The 18,585-nt window shown below is 39.7% G+C and overlaps 1 long non-coding RNA gene across 1 annotated transcript in view; it reads left to right on the top strand.

Moving 5' to 3' along the window:
* Window positions 1–614: 614 nt before the first annotated feature.
* LOC139046281 (uncharacterized) overlaps window positions 615–18,585 on the top strand; it is a 194,205-nt gene continuing 176,234 nt past the window's right edge. Inside the window, exon 1 of the long non-coding RNA XR_011506126.1 lies at window positions 615–971. This is a non-coding gene — a long non-coding RNA (uncharacterized lncRNA). The remainder of the gene's footprint in view (window positions 972–18,585) is intronic.

Here is an 18,585-nt window from a genome sequence, read left to right on the forward strand (position 1 = left end):
TACCTCAGCTTCATGAATTTCCACGTAGCTGTTCTTCATTTCCCTCTTCACAAGCCTGTCTTGGAAGGGGGCACACGCACCCTTTCATCTCCACCTTGCTATACACAGCGTCCTTCCTCCAAATCTTGTTTAAATCTTGGAGATCACATTTACTCACCTATGCTTTAATTTTGAGTTTTCCCTGATGAGTGACTTGTTTTTTGCATTTGTTGAAGATACCGAGTGTTAAAATAATTGTGTTCAGCCTATTTTCTGTTTCCCAGTTAGTTTCCTGTAGAAATCAATTTGTTGTCTCTTGCTCCTATGCTATTTCCTGGGTATCCTGCTAACTTATAACAGTTTCCGAATGCCTTGGAAACTTAGAGTAACATTGACAATAATAATATCATGCACTTATGCATGCTTTTATGTTTTATATTTTGTGAAGCCCTTTTTTTCTCATCTGAAGCAATGTTATTCCCAATTTATATATGTAGGGAAAAGGAGGCTGAATGAGACTGGCAGACACGTGACATTTTATCCCCACCCTCCCATCGTCTCTCGTGTTGCCCTTCTTGTTACACCTGCAGTGGTTGTTTTATGGATAATTATCTGGATCTTTTCTCTTCCTCCATTTTCATATTTAATTTAACATCTGTTTGATCAGCTGGCTTTCCTTTTCTTTGTCTGCAGATCAAGACACCTTCCCTTGCTCTCACTATCACGGATGGTTTTTGATCAAATGAGAGCTTGGCTATGGATATGCTTTGCCGTATAAGCCTGTGAACGTAAGATGTTAACACACCGTTTTACCCTCCCTTGCCTCTCCTCTCCTCCAGCACGTGTAAGGTGGTGTTTTTCCAATCGCAGAGCTTGGAAGAATCACCTGAGGGAGCTGGTTAAACCTGCGGATTCCTGGGCTCTGTCCCCGAGGTTCTACAGCAGTAAGCAGGGTGAGACCGAGGAGTCTGCGTATTTAATAATCTTCACAGGTAATTCTGGGCCGGGAGGTTGGGGGTTCCTATTTTGGGAAACACTGCTCTAATGCACCTTATTTCTGTTTCACAAGTGAACAACTTCTCTACTAGAACCCAGATGTCTTTATCTATAAGCCTGCTGTGTTACCTTTCACCTCTCTGTGCATGAATAATCTTGAGCAACTTCAAGGAACAGGAAGACCACCAAGTGTATATAATATAATAGAAGTTTTTTTTATTGTGACTTTGAAGTTTGTTCTCCTCCTATGGAAACATCCAGTCATCTGGAGAAAGGTGCGCTTTTGGGTCTGGGAACAGAGCATGTGTGGAGTAGCTGCTGACATTTAGAAACAGCCTGCTGGGTTGCACAAGAGCATGTTGGACAGGTGTCTTCTAGTCTTGGTTCAGTTACTAATGCTGGCTGTGTGACCTTGGCCAAGGCCCCTTCCCTCTCTGAGCCTGCGTACACATCTATAAAGTGGTACAAGACCCATGTTTGTTACTCTCCCACCAACAAAGAGTGGAGGAATGTGTTCAAGTCATCAAAGAACTTTGACCACAGCTGGAAGTAATCCACTATTGGATAAAAATTCTTTGAAGTATCATGTCTTCCCTTGAAATGTAAGGTTTCTGGTTGTTTTGTTTTTTCTGCCTTCTATTCCATCATATATGCATGCTTACTTCAGTGTAAAAGCAATGTTTAAAATTAAATACCATTGGTGGGCCAGCCCCAGTGGCCTAGTGGTTAAGTTTGGTGCACTCTGCTTTAGAGGCCTGGGTTTGGTTTCCAAGCACAGACCTACACCTCTCATATGTTAGTGGCCATGCTGTGGTAGCAGCTCATATACAAAAAGAAGAAGATTGGCAGGAGATGTTAGCTCAGGGCGAATCTTCCTCTGCAAAAAAAAACAGAAAGAAAGAAAAGAAAAATTAAATACCATTGAGTAAAATTGAAACCCCTATGGCTTTACTTCCTGCTGCTTCACCTTCCAGGAGTTTCTATACTTGAGTTTGAGAATAGACTGGATAATCCCAAAGATTCCTTCCAGTTCTCTGATTTTATCATTTAGGAAAACTCTTTAACTAAATTTACCATTTAATACACTGACCTCTATCTCCAAATCGGACATTGTCTGATCTCTAGGGACTAGGAAAGTGTTCTGAAAGAAAAAAATGCTCACCTAAACGATGACTGTCATTTTGACGTAACTGATCCAGTGCTAAATTTATTGACCTGATTCACAAAGGATTTCGTGACTCTCTAAACTCTCTCTGAGCTCTGTATGAATTCATTGGCCTCAAATTGAACTTGTACTTGCAAATAGTTATCAGAATGTGGGTTTGAAGAAAGAAAATCCAACTCGACATGAACGCCTAAACTGGAATTTAATGCAACTGAAGTTTGTGGAGGGCACTTTGTCACCCTCATTAAATTTATTGATCTTTCTGTGCCTCAACTCACCTCTCTGTGAACTCATTGGTCACTAAAGATCCCCCCAAATTGGACATTTCTTGACCTCTTGCTCTTAGAGAGAAAGATGATTTGACAAAAATTCTGAGCAATTTGAATTCTGTTATTTTCCATAATAAGATCTCACTAAGTTTCCACTGTACACCCAGTGAACTTAAAATGAACTCCATTTAATTTTGTGAGGAGCAGAAGAGATGCAGATCACCACAGAGGGACGTGTTTTCATCTCAGAGAAGGCAGCTGGTTTCTCAGACACATCTCCAGAAGCTGGCAGTAACTGGTTATGCTAGTTAGTAACTGGTCCTAAGCTAGGTCCTGGCGATACTCCAGTCTCTAGAATGGACTCCATTGAACTAAATTCACAAGGAACTGAAGTATAAAATAACAGAATGTAATTTTTAAATTTCTGTTAAGAAGTACAATTTATAAGGGTGCTAGGTATGTATGTCTTTTAATCAGCACGTTTGTACCTCCCCATACAAATGTATACAAGAAACTAAATTATTATCTGTAGTTTGCTTGGTGAGCATGGGATTAGAATAAGAAGTTTAATCGGATGATCTTAATAGTTTAGAGGACATTAAATTATGACAGTATGATGTATCCATCTCTTCCACAGGCGGATGGTGAGCTAGCTTTGTGTACTTAAGTGGGTCCTTATCATGGTGGTAATGGGCTGAACTTGACACACCAGCTGCCTGGATCAAAGTCTCACTCTATAATTTGCTGGCTGTGTGACTTTTGATACCTTTCTTACACTCTGACCCTCACTTTCCTTGGCTGTAAAGTTCTACTCTACTTCCTTCTATTATTTTTGTAGATTTTAACTTGTGATAGAAAATCCAACCTTCCTTATTTCCTGGTTTTTGGAGTGCTTCTCCGTGTCACCCCCTTGCAGCCACTCAAACTTCAAATTGAAATTTCACTGCCTTACCTTTTCTCAGAAAGAAAAGTTGATTGAAGGAAAATTCATATCTCATAAAAGAACCCAATGGCCAACTCTATGAAGTGTTTGACTTCTGGGAGAAAAGTGATGCCTTAGTGCCCCATTTCTTTCTAGATGGCCTCCAAATGTGACAATTACTGATAGTCAAGGTTTCCTAGAGAATGGTTGTTGGAGGGAAAAAAAACCCGCACCAATTTCAATTCAGTGACTGTTCTCAAGACCTCATTAATCTCTTTATGTTTCCCGTGGATGGTACACGAAACCATTGGAATTCTAAATTGGAGTTTTACTGGTTACTGTTCTTTTGAGAGAAAGAAAGTTTGCGAAGGACATAAAAATTTCAGTTCCCTCAGGTTATCTTAGGAGATCACTTAAATTTGAATAAGGCAATGAAAATCATTGACAAATAAACAAACAAACCACCCTAAATATTCAGGGATCAAAGAAAGACCTGCCTGCCAGGAATTAGACCAAAGGGATGAAGAGCCACAATTTAAAGTCCATGAAAAATATATTAATTGGTTAACTTCTCCTAGGCTCAGATAGAACACACTGAAATTTAGGGAAAAAACCCCAGGTCACTAAAATAAATGCCCTTGTTTTCTTTTTCTTTTTCTTTTTTTTCGGTGAGGAAGATTGGCTCTGAGCTCACATCTGTGCCAATCTTCCTCTATTTTATGTGGGTCACCACCACAGCATGGCTTGATGTGTGGTGCTAGGTCTGCACCCAGGATCTGGACCTGTGAACCCTGGGCCTCAAAGCGGAGTGCATGAACTTAACCACTACACCACTGGGCCAACCCCCTGGCCTTGTTTTCTTAATGCATTCAGCAGATGTGTACAGAATAGTTATTAAGTATCCATGCTGTGGTAGTCACTGGAGATAAAATGGTGAGCCCAAACTGACTTATCCTCATGGAGAGTACAGCCTGGTAGGTGAGTCAGGTAGTAATCAAATGATCACTGGTTCACGTGTGAAATTTCAAACGGGATCCATGTTATGAGGGGGCAGCTATGACACTTTGTCAGTAGTTCCATCAAGTCAATTCTGACTCCTAGTGACCCTGTGTACAGCAAAGAAGAACCCTGCCCAGTCTTTTTGTGCCATCCTCTCACCTCTCAGTGCTATATCAAACAAGGCTGCACTACTATTCATAGGGTTTTCATGGACAATTATTTTCAGAACTGGGTGATCAGGTCTTTCTTCCTAGTGTGTCTTAGTCTGGAAGCTCTGCTGAAACCTGTCTGCCATAGGTGACCCTGCTGGTATTTGAAATACCAGTGGCACAGTTTTTAGCATCACAACAACCTGCAGCCGTCACAGTATGACAACCTACAGTTGGCTAGTGTGGTTCCCTGACTGGGAAATGAACCAATCTGTATTGGTGACAGCGTTGAATCTTAACCACCAGATTCCCAAGCTATGATGCCAGATGAGCATATAGTAGGAATATCTGACCTAGAGAGGAAGGTCAAGGAAAACTCTCTCCAGGGAAGTGACAAATGAGCTGAGACGTGAGCCATGAATAGATGGGGACTGAGGGAAGAGCAGGAAGAAAAAGCTAACAGCTTGTGCAAAACCCACTTGGTAAGAAGGTTGAAGTGAGTTCAAGGGACTACACTCAGGTGAGTAGGACTGGAGGTCAGAGATCCTACTACTTAATCTGATAGAATTCACATCACTGATGTAAGGATAAAAACGGTGCCCTGACAGAAGCATACCACCTCCTTTCTTCTTACAACAGTGAAATTGGGAACACGCCGGGGCAGGGCTCTGTCAATTGCGTTCCTGCTAGAGCCCCTGCGTCTACCCCGTGCCTGCGGCAGAGTGGGTGATCACTAATATTTGTTGAATAAAGGACCTGAAAAACATAAAAGAAACTCCATTTTCCCATTTGAATCTCCACCATTTTTGTACTCTTCAATTGGGAGTAGAATTGTGGCTGGGAGAATCCCTTCCCCGCTGCCACCCTGGAGCCCTTAGTGCCAGTCCGTGGAGTGGAGCTTACGTCTGCTGGGAGCGTATTGCAGACAGGGTGTGCACACTGGGATGCTGTTCTGGGAAGGGACTGGGGAGGGCACAGGGCCCACAGACCAAAAGCTGGGCTCAGCCTGATTGTGGGAGGACCAGAGGAGACAACTCGGGGGGGGTCGAATCAGGAACAATCACCTTCGGTAATCATCGTTACCCATTTGCGGTGTGGCCTTCCAGACCACTTAAAAAATGCGTTTCACATTTGTATATTGATTTCTAAAACACAGTAAAAATATATAATTTTTTTGCTTATCATGAATTTCCTCTTATGCAGAACATAAAGCTCTATGTCATTCTTTCCCCACTGACATGTATTTATGTACAATTTTAAAATTTTGTTTACTTATAAATATAGCAATAATGTTTTTAGGGGCTCTTTTTGGCTAGAAAATTATAAACAAGAAACCAGAAATGGCCCGTTATCTCAAAACCCAAATTATTCTTCCTGATGTAAGAAAGCCATTTGTGCATGTTGTAAAAAAAAAAAAATCAAAACAATAAGGACAGGAATTCGTAAAAACTAAATGTCTGCTCTGTCCGTGTTCTTTTCCCAAAGTGAACTACCTCTGTAATTTCAGAGAGAAAATTCACCATGCATAAATGAGACGCACACACACACACTGACACACACACACACACACAGCAAAAAGGGGCGCACACTCTATACAGTAGTCTGCACCCTGATTATTTCCTTTCGTGAAACATCCTGGAATCATTCTGCAGCCTCTGAGTAGCAGTGGGAATGCACTGGTTCAGTTCTATGTCATCTCAGTTTAAATGTCAACTCTGCTACTTACTAGGCCTATGACCTCAGGTGATTTGTTTAACGTATGAGTGCCTCAGTTTCCCTGTCTCTGAAATGGGGAAGTAAAAGCATCTCCTTTATAATGTTATTATGAGGATTAAGTCAGTTAATCCAAAAAATATATTTGCAACAGTGCTTTGCACATACTAAGCTATGTGTTCTAGCTGCTAATGTTATAGCAACATGTTCTATGATATCATTTTATTATATTTGATGGCTATTTTTATTGTGTTTGTTATTTTATTTATTATCATGTAGAGATCTATGTCATTCTTTTCTTTTTTTTTGCTGAGGAAGATTCACCCTGAGCTAACATCTGTTGCCAATCTTCCTCTTTTTTTTTGCTTGAGGAAGATTCATCCTGAGCTAATGGCTGTTGCCAATCTTCCTCTATTTTTTTTGCTTGAGGAAGATTCATCCTGAGCTAACATCTGTGCCAGTCTTCCTCTGTTTTGTGTGTAGGTCGCTGCCACAGCATGGCTGCCGATGAGTGCTGTAGATCCACGCCGAGGAACTTAACCCAGGCTGCTGAAGCAGAGCACACTGAACTTAACCACTAGGCCATGGGGCCAGCCCTACACCATTCTTTTTTATTTTGCTTAAAAAAGCTTTTTGTTATGCAAAATTTTAAACAAAAATGTAGAGAATAATGTGAAGAATCCTCATATACCTGTCACCCAGCCTCAGAAATTATTAACACTTTTGCAAACTTATCTATTTCCTCCACTTTTTGAATGGAATACTTTAAGGCGTATCCCAAGCATGGTTTCATTTTACTTATAAATACTTTACAGTTTAAAAGCTGAGATAAGTTTTAAAAACATAACCTCTATGCTGTGACCACATTTAATTCCTTAATATTTTCTAAAACCTGATCTGAATTTGAATTTCTCTGACTGCCTCAAAAATGCCTTTTTACACTTGGTTTGTTCAAATCAGGTTTCAAACATAAGCCAAAAATTGCACGTAGTGGTTATGCCTCTTTATGCTCTTTTGTCCCATAACAGCCTCCCAGCTCCCCTCCCCGCTCTTATTTTTGTCATTGACTTCTTGGAGAACAGAGTCTCACATAACACCCTGTATATTGCACTTGGCTGATTACTTCCTCGTGGTGTCACTTATTTCTCTATTTCTTGTATTTCCCGTAACTTCGTAGTTAGATCTAGAGTCTTAGTTACTTGTACTTCCTAGATGTCACATTCTGATGTCCCGTCATAAGACTCATCTTTCTAACCATCCCGGGGTCTTCCTTTCAATGGATGTACTGTAATTTATTCAGTTGTTGTTCTACAGACAATGCTACAAGGAACTGCTATGAGCAGATACTTTGTACACTGTGTGAGTGTTACTGGAAGCGGTAATTCTGTATCAAATGGTAGGCCCCAGATATTATTTATGAGACTTATTAGTCTGGAGCCTCTTATCTTCCCCTTATTAATGATCTAATTCTTTTTTTTTTTAATTTGTGGATGGATGGAGGACGACATAGGTAAACTCAGCTAAACAGACTATGAGTAGAACTCAACTTGCAGAATATTATAGCTAGCAGTGCAATCCCAACAGCGTACATGCAAGTCACGTCCATACAAGTCAGGGCTGAGATGCAAGCCAGTGTGGTCCAAACGCACAAGACAATGCAAGAGAAGGCACTGGAGACTCTAAAAGTGGTATTATTTTAGTTTACTTTTTTTCTAATTATAATCTTTTTACATGCTAGTTGAATAATTGGAAATTTAGAAAAGTACAAGGAAGAAAAATATCACCCATAATTTCATTACCGGGAGGCAACTGCTTTTATTAACATTTTGGTGTATTTCTTTGTGCTGTTTTTTTAAATGTAATATTAACATTTTTTGTGGTTGTGAATATACCTTGTAAATAATATGGTAAAGTGTTTGTTCACTTAGAAGTATACTTTCTCCCACATTATTAAGAACTTTCTGCAAACATAATATTTAATATGCACATAAAAAAGCATAGAGTGGGTTTATCATAATTAACCATATTACTATTATGAGATATATTTATTATTTACTAGAAATCCAGTATTATAAACATTTTTGTGAATATAATTTTGATTCAACAAATATTTACTAATGCTTTAATTGTTACAGTGTATTTGCAGCAAATGTAAAACTTTTCCTGTATTTTGGAGGACATTCTTCATAATCCAAGAAAGGGAAAGAAGAGAAAGAGTTAGAGGAGGAAGAAAGGCAGGGTGGGATGGAGTAGGAGGAAGCAAATTAATCCCTTGGTCCAGAGGTCCTCAAACCTCAGTGTGCATAAGAATCACCTGGCTGCTTATAAAATACAGATTCTTGGCTCTATTCCCATGTAATTGGTCTGGATGGGGTCAAAAGTCTGATTTTGTTTTTAAGCAAATTTGTGGATGTTTCTGACATGAATGGTTTGTGGCACACACTTTGGGAAAAGTGACCATCATCAGTTTTTCCCTACTAATGTGCTGATATCCTTGGCTGTGGTGTGTCCTCAAAATGAAACTGGTTAAGGACTGGCAAGAATGCTCCATAACTAACTCAGTCTGGTTCTGTTTACCACTCGGTCCTCCCCCACTGTAAAAACACTGCTGGCTCCCAAGTCAGCAAGGAGTGAGTCTCTGGCTACAAAATCGTTTCTCTGTTAGGAGAGCTGGGCAAACATCAAGGGATTTGAAGAGCCCCATTACCGTCAGGCAGCCCTGCTCCAATGGAGAGAGGACCCTGGAAAGGCCCCTCTCTTTTTGGAAGACGAGGATGTTTGGTATGCTGGTCCTTTTACCTCTGAGGGTGGTTTTCTTCTCTCATTGCCTCTGTACCCCTCGGAAGCCCAGCGTTTTGGTCAGCTCTTCCAATGCCTGCAGGTAAGGTTGCTGTTTGGCTCCCTGGAGGCCTCTTAACATGATTGGTCAAGATGATTTGTGATGATGCTGTCACTTACACTGAGTTATGCAGCGAGGCTTTCTGCTGATGGAGTATGTGCTTTTGAGCAGGAAATGGCCTTTATAAATCTTGTCTTTAACAAGGGCTTCAAAAATTTGCTCCATTCATTGAAGCTTATAACTGTGTCCTCATATCAATAAACTTTGCGCAGTAAAGATTGGTTGCTCGAAGCATCCTCTGTCTTTAGATGCCACTGAGCGCAGGACCGTCCATCCATCCAGGCAAGGAGATTTCATCTTTCTCCAGGTAACTCCGTGAATTGTAAGCAAGGATAAGTGAAAGCAGGAATAATCCAATACCAACTGTTTCCAGAATTAACAAGTCTCATGAATGATGGCAGGCAGGCTAACACACACAACTAGACAGACTCTTCTGATACTATAGTTATTTTAGTAGCTGAACACTTCAAACAAGCGCTATACATTGAACCTTCTGCAGTGATGAAAATGTTCTGTAATCTGCCCCGGCCACTCACCACATGTGGCTGTTGAGCGCTTGACTGATGTGATTTAGAACTAAATTTTAAATTAATTGTAATTTTAGTAATTTGAATTTAAATGCCTATATTGGTTAGTAGCTACTGTGTTGAGCAGCGCACTTTATTCAGTTGACATTCTTCATAGCTTCGAATAGAGACAAGGTCAGCCAGATTGAGTTTTTAAAATAAACATAGTCTTATTTATTGTATATGTAATTTCTCTCTCCCCTAATCATGCCCCCAAAGCTTGAAGGAACTCTTACAACTGCAAATAGACAGTTCCGTGTTCAAAAGATGGTTCTAAATCATTATTTTTCTGTTTAATCACCCATTTGTCTATAGAATCCATACTCCCTAGTTTTCTTTCTTCTTTTCTCTTGCTCCAAGCTCCCTTCAGAAGTTCTATACCTCTCTATTCCTCTAGGAACAAAACATATTCCTGAGTGAAACATGCAGATTACAAAACCATGTGGATGGTCTCACTCAATTTTGGTAAGAAAAAACTGTGCATAGGAAATGTTCTTTTACAGATGGACCAGTAGTTATCTCTAGTTGGGTTTATAGTTGATTTTCATTTTCTTCTTTTAACTTCTTTCTTTTTTAAAATCAATTTTCTACAGTATTTATGAAATATTTGTGTTATTTCATAATTTAAAAAATTTAAAGTAAAACTCTTAAGTTTTTAATTCTCTCCTCCAAAACAAAGCTCTTAGAACTTCTCCTGCCTTCTTTTTTATTTAGGCTTCCTGTGAATATGCTCAGGAGTCCTCTGTGGACTCAGGTGCTCGCGAAATATAAGCCAAAAGGAACTGGAAAAGAGATACAAAGTATATTAAATTTTCTTTTATTCACCCCTTGAGTCACTTTATTATCTTTCAGGCCTTAAAAATAGCTGTGTCCTTATTTTCACATGTGCATGAAAACAGATATTTCATCACAGCCTCTAAGAGGCCAGGACCAAGTTAATTGCCTTGAACTCCACAGAAGTAGCCTATTCTCTGTGGACTCCAAGAGAGAGGGCTCCATATCTTTTCTTCTCTTTCCTGATTCTTTAAAGACACAAAACATAAACCCCAGCTTCTCCACCCTCCCCACAGCTACATGTGAAATTAACAAGAGAGTGCCTTCCTGACAGCAATGGGCATGTTAGAACATTTTTCAAAATCTTGGAGAAGTAAAGACCTTTATTCACCAGCGCCAACCAGCATCGGCAAGGTCGAGAGTTTTTGGCAGCTGCATTTCAAACCCGTTGCGCCCATAAAATGATTAACTGTCTTGTTGTAGACAAATGGGCAAAATCACATACTTAATTTTAGTTTCTTCAGCAGTGTTATCATTTCTAGTCCAGTTCCACTGCTTGTAATTTAAAATGGAGAAGGCTTATCTGCATTCATTTATTAGATCATTGCTTTGGCACTCTCAAGATTTTATCCAAGCATGACTTTTATAACCTTGTGGAAATTGCAGTGATAAAGGATGCATCAGCAATTTCCAAACCCATTTCTTTTTGTGGAGCCATCCCTCAGTCTCCCATAACAGAGCAGGAGAGAGAACCACAGGTCTTTTTACTGTCTTCATTTTTAAAGAGCTTTGTTTTGGTCAATGAGACATACACTGTAGAAACAAAGCCAACACAAACTTTGTGGTATTTTTTCATTGCACATTTAACTTACCTTGATCAGACGTAAGGCAAGGGACTGGTTTGCCATATTAGCCCCTAAAATTGGTTTCACAGGAATTAATTGCAACAGAAATGTCAAGCCCTTTAAATATCCAACCCTTAAATACTATACAGACATATGGACGTGAATATAACTTTGCGCATTCTTAGATTCTACTGTGTCACATGGCAGAACTAAAGGAAGAAGCGACAAATGGAAATCAACTATTGTTCTGGAAGAAATGATTGAAACAATTGGATATGATGAATGCATGAGGCCAATTGGTTCATCTTTAGAGAAGAACCTTTCCTCTGAAAGTCAGCCGAAGTGGGATCTGTAGAACAGTGGCAGCTATGAAATTAGGCACACGCCTCATTGTTCCTTCCACTCCACTGCTTCTCATGCCCTGGAGGACTTCTTTTCCTTAAAATTAAGCAATTGTGAGAACAGCTCTTTTCAAATGAGTTCAGGAAGGTTGCGCTTTGAAAAATAACAATAAAAAAATCTCCTGGAGGGCCAGCCCCATGGCCTAGTGTTTAAGTTCCTATGCTCTTCTTCAGTGTCCCAGGTTTGTGGGTTCAGTTCCTGGGTGCAGACCTATACCACTTGGCAGCGGCCAGGCTGTGGCAGCGACCCACATACAAAATAGAGGAAGACTGCCGTAGATGTTAGCAAAGGGCTAATCTTCCTCAAGCAAAAAGAGGAAGATTGGCAACATATATTAGCTCAGGGTAAATCTTCCTCAGGAAAAAAAAACCCATCCTTATATTGGAAAGAGAAATAAAATCTACTGTTATGTGCCTAATATATATCAAGTATTAAACAAATGTTTATTGAATTGAACTGAGTTCTTCTGATGACTGAGGACTGTACTAGGCTGGGAAGACATGGGCTCGAGTCTTACTGTTTTCTTAACTAGCTGCGTGATGCTGGGCCAGTCACTTAAACTCCTTGGGATACCGTAAAATAGTGATTAAAAATATCTACCTCTTGGGGCCAGCCCTGTGCCGAGTGGTTAAAGTTCTGCATGTTCTGCTTCAGCGGCCCAGGTTCATGGGTTTGGATCCTGGGTGTGGACCTGCTCCACTCAGCCATACTGTGGAGGCATCCCACATACAAAATAGAGGAAGACTGGCACAGATGTTAGCTCAGGGCTAATCTTCCTCAAGCAAAAAGAGGAATATTGGCAACCGATGTTAGCTCAGGGCAAATCTTCCTCACCAAAAAAAAAAAAAACCCCAAAAAACCCTACCTTTTGACTGAGGGAATCTAAGGGCATGATCACCAAAATGTCTTTGAAAATATAAGATAAAAATGAAAAAGATGAAACGGATGTGTACAGAGAGCCATTTAAATGAAGGTCAAAGTGGAATTTTAGCAAGTTCAAGTATGATTGAATTGATTGCATTTAAAGGAGAAACATAGGAGGAAAAGGCACATACGTCTATCTTAAAAATAAGGCCTCTGGGAGTTCTGAAGCGATGCAGGGTCTATAATTCTCTGGAATGGCAGAGACGAACTTGCTAACTGCTGCCCAAAGAAAAGGTCTTATGTCAAAGGAGGCCTGAAAACTCTGTCAGAAAAATAAGATCTTGGAAGAATATCAAATATTAGTCTTAGATCAGGGAAATAGCAAAATACTGCCGGAATGACATTTCTTATAGGGAGAAAGTCTTTCAAAGTCACCTCACATAAAGACGGCTCCAGTTACAGGCTGGAGATATTTTGTCACACAGCAGAGACGTTTTCTATGGGTAAAATTATAGGGCGCCGGATGTTCAGCCACTTCTGCAATAGGAGTCAGTTTGTTCTTCTCAACTCTATTAGCACAAAAAAAGAAACTAACATTTGTTGGGCAACTACCATCATGAGCCAGCTCTATTGCATTTATTATATTGTTTAATTGAAGTAATTGCAAATGAGAAAATGCGGACTCAGGTCCAACAGTTTACTGCCGAGCGGGTGCCAGGGGCAGCCAGCGTACTCCGTGGCCCATGCACCTCCGCCGGCACCAGTGTCTTCCTGAACTGTGTTCGGATGGAAGTCTCCGTGATCAAACACTTTGGGCAAAGAGTGTGTGCTCTAGATTCTTCTTAGAGATTTGCAGTACCCGTTAACTGGTAGAAGGCTCAGCAAAGTCATATGGTTAAGAGATTCTTAAAAATATATTTACTTAGTTTTTCTTTTCCTTTCTATAATAAGAAAATACCCATTTCTTGTGTTTCTCAAGAAACACGTTTTAGAGAGCAGATACTTGTGCACCATGGGACGCAACGTGAGAAATGACTGCCTCTTTCTGTTTTGGGTATAAGCTCGTTTAGTGTAAAAGTCTTGTCATCTAAGAGTAATAGTGGATGAATCAAAGGACCTAAATATGGTCCATTTGTTATCTTTTATAACTATATACCTTTGTTCATGATAATTAACTTTGCCATTTCCTTTTACTTTAATAAAGTCTTAAATATTGGAAGGTAAATAAAAAATTGGAGTCCAAATTCCCACTCAATATAGAATCTCCTCATTCACGAGATCCATCCATTGATGGTTGGATACTACTGTGAGTGGGAGACTCATTAGTTGACAGCTTCTACGAGGCAACCTGAATAGCTTTTTGTGCATCTAAAACATAGCAATGGAAAGAAACATTCAATCAGTGGGTCATCTGGATGCTTGCTCTGAGTAGCAATAGACAGCTTAGATATCTCCCAATATGCAAAACATTTAGAATCCTAAATATAAATATCCAGGAGTCATTATTGATTGAATCTACCTCTACTTTCATCCGGCTGTGTTACTGATAATATGTAGCTTGAGCAAATTTATACAAAAGGAGAGAATATGGTTTTCAGATGTAAATATATATGCCAGCTCTGCCTCTTACAACTCAGTGACCTTAGATAAGTCACTTAATCCCTCCAAGCCTCTGTCACATATGGGGGCTAATAATTGTGTGCTCTTCTTAGGACTGTGGTGAGGAATAAATGAGATATTGCATGTAAAACATTAAGCAAAGTGTGTAACAGCTAGTAAAGCTACTATTTTTCATCTGCCTGAAGAGGGGTATTCTACCTGACATTCCTTCTTTACTTTTCGCTGTAATATTAGAGAAAGTATTAACAATAACTTTGATATTTTCTCTCATGCTTTTCCAATTCTCACATAGTATCTTTACCTGGTCTCAAGACATTGGGCTCAAGTGTACAAGCGCTCCTTCTGTCTGTTACTTTTTCTGTGATGGCCTCAGAACTGAGAAGTGGAACTCTGCCTTAGCCCTACACCCATCCAAATCCTTACGGACAGACATCCTAAGGAGTCATTTGTAGAAAAATAAGAGCGATGCCTTCTACATTGTCCCATTCACACACCTTATATTATGGTGCATATCACTGGTGTGTTGGCAGTTTAACTTGGGTGGTGTTGTAAATAGTCATGCGATAATAAGGATAATAATATTACAGTGAAATATATTGATCATGTACCACGTATCAAGACATATTCTAAGAGCCTTACAGCTACTGTATTATTTAATTCTTCCCCTAACCCTATGAGGAAGTAGTGTTATTAACATCCTTATTTTGTTGATGAGGAATATGATCACAAATCTAGTGAATGGTTTAGGTGGGATTAGAATGCTAATTCTAACACCCATGCTTTTAAGCACCACACTGGAGGCATAAGGCAAGAGATGGAAGGCGAATGATAGTAATGATGACAATAGTAATCAAACCAGCGGACGTTGATTGAATACTTACTATGTGCCAGACACTGTACCGAGTGCTCTGCACAGACTTTGTCGTCTAATTTTTATAACACTCGTGTGATAGTTTCTATCATTACCACCCGTTTTACTTAGGAACAAACTTAAGGACGCTAAATAACTTTCTCAAGGTCACATGGCTAGCAAGTGGCAGAGAGAGGATTTGAATCCAGCTCCTTTTTGGATTAGGTTAATTTTTTTATGGTATAAGAGATTTCACAGTAGAACTTGGATGTTAGATGTTGGTTAGCAAGTTAGGGTAAGTATTCAGACTTATTCTATATCTACATAAACTTTTTGTTGATCCAGACCCCATTGATCCATTTTCTGCATGAGAGCAAGGAATTGGTCCTTGCAAACCCAGCACAGAGGCTTGCAGAGCCCGGGGAGATGGCTTTGCTGACGCACAGTTTGCAGAGACCTACAGATTGTCGTGAGCATCGTGCCTTCCAGATTCCTCAGTCTCCCCTTTTCTCCCAGCCTCAGCTCAGCGAGGATGCTTAAGGGGTGAGTCACATCCCCCGTGTAGGATGAGACATGCCAGTTTTCCAGCCCTTTTCTTCAATTATCAAGATTAGAGTTTTGAACCTTCACCCTTTGGGGGAAGTGCCTGATGCACATTTGCCTGGCAAATTGCAGCTTTTGACACTAGCTAGAAGTAAACAACAATTACCCATCACTTTTCAAAACCATCTTTTTTAGGAGAGAGAAAGCAAATGAAGGAGTGGGCAATGCCATTCTATCTGTGTCAGAACAGTCAAAGGCCAGAGACCCAGCATAACAACTCAAGGTGGGAATCAGGAGGCATCTTACTCAGACTTCCTCAACAATCACAAGATTAGGTAATGCTCATGTATGCCCTGCAGGATGACTCCTGGCTTGGGATGTATTTATTAATGCCATGGAGGCGTGTAACAAATGACCATCATCCATATAATGAGGTAGAGAAAGAGCCATCGCAGGGGCTGTTTATGTATATATGGATTCTCAAACAGCAACCAAATTAAAGTTCAGAGTTTCAGTGTTCATTTTTTTATCGAAGTACAATTGACATACAATTTATATTAGTTTCATGTGTACAACATAGTGATTTGACATTTGTATACATTGCAAACATTATATACATTGCAAACATTGTATACATTGCAAAGTCAGGTTATCATCTGTCATCATACAAGATTAATAAAATATTATTGACTGTATTCCCCATACTGTACATTACATCCCCATGATTTGTTTATAACTGTAAGTTTGTGCCTCTTGATCTTTTTCATTCATTTTGTTCCCACTCGCCCTTCCACTGGCAACCACTACTCTGTTCTCTGTATCTATGAGTCTGGATTTTGTTTTGTTTGTTTGTTTTGTTTTTTAGATTCCATTTATAAGTAAAATCACATGGTATTTGCCTTTCTCTGTCTAATTTATTTCATTTAGTGTAATATCCTCAAGTTCCATCCATGTTGTCACAAATGGCAAGATTTCATTCTTTTTTATGGCTGAGTAGTATTCCATTGTGTATATATACTACATCTTCTTTATCCATTCATCTATTGATGGACGCTTAGGTTGTTTCCATATCTTAGTATTGTAAACAATGCTGCAATGAACATAGGGGCACATATATGTTTTTAAATTACTGTTTTCATTTCTTTGGATAGATAGTTGGAAGTGAAATTGCTGAATCATATGGTAGCTCTATTTTTAATTTTTTGAGGAATCTCCATACAGTTTTCCTTAGTGGTTGCACCAATTTATATTCCAACTGACAGTGCACAAAGGTTCCCTTTCTCCACGTCCTTGCTAACACTTGTTATTTCTTGTCTTTTTGATGATAGCAGTATTCTTTCAGAAAGTTTACTTCCAGTTAAAACAAACAAGCAAACAAACACCTTTCAAGACTATACCAGAACCTGGAGAGAGCTTTGATAAAGTTAAGACATCCAGATATTTCCTTTTCCTCCTCTCATTATTTTTCCATCCAAGATGGAGTGTTAGCTGCCTTCCTAATTGGCACTGTCCTAGTTTGGGATCTCTGCAATTCTCCTTGGATGATTGTAACTGTTACAACTGCTCTCCTGCCACCAGCAATGCCTGGCTTCAACTCATTCTCTGCTCTACCTCCAGAAGGCCTTTTCTAAGTTATTGATTGGATGTTATTACTCACCAGCTCTCAATGCTCCAGTGACTTCTGTTTCATATAGAACAAAGTCCCAATTTCTTAGGTGACCATTCAGTACCATTGACAGTCCAGCTCCTGCTTGCTTTACTGGACTCATCTTCTGCTCCTCCCCACTTATTTTTGGCTCTTTGCTTCAGGTTAAATACTACCCTTGTGAAACTCTGTTCCTTCCTTTCCAAGGTGTTATACTTTCCTAATGATCTTATAATTAATTATTTAAATATTTTTCCAGCTAGACTAGGAACTTGATAAGGTCAAAGGTTATGTCTTTCTCACTTTGGTTAATCTCCATCATCTGGCAATGAATAAAACAACTATAAAAAATTAATACCTGTTGATTAAGTTGAATGGAGTCCTCTTTACTAGAAGTATATTCTGGAAAGGGCATTGAACTGGAAGTCATCAGTCTTGAGTTTGAGTTATCCACTTGCTGTGTGACCTGAGGCAAGCCACAGTTTCCTCTCTTGCACACAGAGATAACAATACCCACTTCTCAGAGTCAAAGGAAAAATAGATGTGAAGACATATGAGAGTGTAAAGTAATATTCTAGTGCAAATTATTGCGTCTAGTAAAGCAGATCATTGTGGTTATTTAGCACTTGCTCTGGTCAAGGTGTGAGCAGGAAAAAGGTTGAAATAAATGGTTACCTCAGGCATTTTGATTGTTATCTGTGATGTAAAACATGTGCCAAGAGTTTAATCAAGAAAGTACCAAGCAGGGGCTGGCCCCGTGGCCGAGTGGTTAAGTTCGCGCGCTCCGCTGCAGGCGGCCCAGTGTTTCGTTAGTTTCAATCCTGGGCGCGGACATGGCGCTGCTCATCAGACCACGCTGAGGCAGCGTCCCACATGCCACAACTAGAAGGACCCACAACGAAGAATACACAACTATGTACCTGGGGGCTTTGGGGGGAAAAAGGAAAAAATAAAATCTTTAAAAAAAAAAAAAAAGAAAGTACCAAGCACATGGGAATAAGACATTTCTCAGACATATGAACGGTGACTTTAGGGCTTGTGCTCAAATGTCATCTCCTCAGAGAGTCCTTTGTTGAATGCCCAGTCTGAAGTAGACACACAGTTATTCTGTATCATACATTATTTTGTTTTCTTTGTGGCTTGTGTGTGTTTGTTGTTTATATCTGTCACTGCATGGTCATCGTCCTTAGAACAGGAACACTGTCTTGGTCACACCTGTGCTCTAGTGCTTAGAACAGTATCCGAGACACTGTAGGCATGCCATCAACAATCACTAGCAAACGAATTGTCTATCTTTGAAGACTAGTGGCAGGCTTGTTAAGTTTCACACATAAGCACAATTCTCAAGATAATTGAAATGAGATAATGTACGTTAAAGTACTTTG

This window comes from Equus asinus, chromosome 9 (genome assembly GCF_041296235.1).
Source record: "Equus asinus isolate D_3611 breed Donkey chromosome 9, EquAss-T2T_v2, whole genome shotgun sequence".
In the NCBI taxonomy this organism is placed as follows: domain Eukaryota; kingdom Metazoa; phylum Chordata; class Mammalia; order Perissodactyla; family Equidae; genus Equus; species Equus asinus.